Source organism: Nannospalax galili, unplaced genomic scaffold (genome assembly GCF_000622305.1).
Source record: "Nannospalax galili isolate Female #2095 unplaced genomic scaffold, S.galili_v1.0 scaffold726, whole genome shotgun sequence".
In the NCBI taxonomy this organism is placed as follows: Eukaryota; Metazoa; Chordata; class Mammalia; order Rodentia; family Spalacidae; genus Nannospalax; species Nannospalax galili.
In genome coordinates this window covers 656,070-657,407 of record NW_008355253.1, presented here as the reverse complement: position 1 = coordinate 657,407, position 1,338 = coordinate 656,070, and the positions used below count along the sequence as shown (strand labels likewise).

Sequence of the window (1,338 nt, the reverse complement as noted above, 5' to 3'; positions counted from 1 at the left end):
ATGCCTGGAACGAGAGCTACAGATGGTTATTAGCTGCCACGTGGGTACAGGGAATGGAACCCAGGCCTTATGCAGGGGCAGCCAGTGCTCTTAACTGCTGAGCCTTCTCTCCAGTCCCTGTTTATATTTTTATTCCCTTTCTTGCATTTATCTAATGTTGCTTTCAAACTTTCTCATTACTATAAATCTTTCTTTTCTTTTTCTTTTTTTTTCTAGTTTGGATTTTTATTTATTTATTTTTCTCTTTTTTATTTTTATTTGCTGTTGTTGTTTGTTTGTTTTTCTTGAGAAAGAAACTGATTGAGACCAACCTAGAACTATACAGTCAAAAATGGCTTAGAACTCCTCACCCTTCTGTGTCCAGCTCCCAAGTGTTGTGATTATAGGCATGAGTCATCACTCCCAGCTTTAAAATTGTTTTTGGACCTCTTGCTTTCTTATCTTCCACCCAAAACATTTTTCTCATTCTTCCTTTTCTTTCTCCTTTCACTTATTTAACCTTTCTTATCCTCCATTTTTCCCTTTTCCCTTGCTTCTACCTTTATCTCAATCATTTACTCTTTCCACATTTATCCTGAATTTATTTTTATCTTTTTGAGACAGGGTCTCCCTATAGTAGAGAGCTGGGATTAAAGGCTTGTGCCACCATGCTTGACTGTATCCTAAATAATTTTTTTCTAAATTTTTATTGATATTCTGTGAATTTCATGCAATATATATTGATCATATTTAGACATCCCTCATGGCCCCCACAAGTTTTCATGAATTCTGTCATATATGTTAAAGCCTATCAAGCCAAGTTTCTGTCCCCAGATAACCCTTGGTGTGAGTCTGTTCACTGGAGCCTGGTCAGCCTTGCACAGGGTCCAAGCTAATCTTCTCTGTATCATTTCATTTTTAGTATCTGTGCTGTTGAAGTGAGCACACTAAGTAATTTTTAACTTCATAGCAAACTCTATTAGTCTTGTTATTGTCTGTTTCATGATCACTGATGATGTATTAGTGGTTTGAACTGATGTTAAATGTATTTCAATATCTTGAAAAAAAATAACACAGGGAATAAATATATGCAAATATTATCACTTGCTATATTCAGTTACTAAAAATAACTATTTTCTATTTTTATCTTTAAATATTTTGAAAATTTTTAATTAAATTTTAAATTAAATCTATATCATTTTGGAAATGGCCTCCCAAATATACAAATTTTAAGATGAGTATTTTTAATGCTCTGATTTTTGAAATTGATATGCATCATATAAGTAAATATGCGATAGGTAATTTATCACTGTGTTTTTGAGAATTAACATATTCAACAATAATGTCCATTGAATGGAC

The 1,338-nt window shown here is 32.7% G+C and overlaps 1 non-coding gene across 1 annotated transcript; it reads right to left on the bottom strand.

The window, feature by feature from the left end:
• Positions 1–814: 814 nt before the first annotated feature.
• Positions 815–925, bottom strand: LOC115067564. Its single transcript, XR_003846956.1, has one exon. It is a non-coding gene; the product is annotated as a U6 spliceosomal RNA (small nuclear RNA).
• Between the last annotated feature and the right edge of the window lie 413 nt (positions 926–1,338).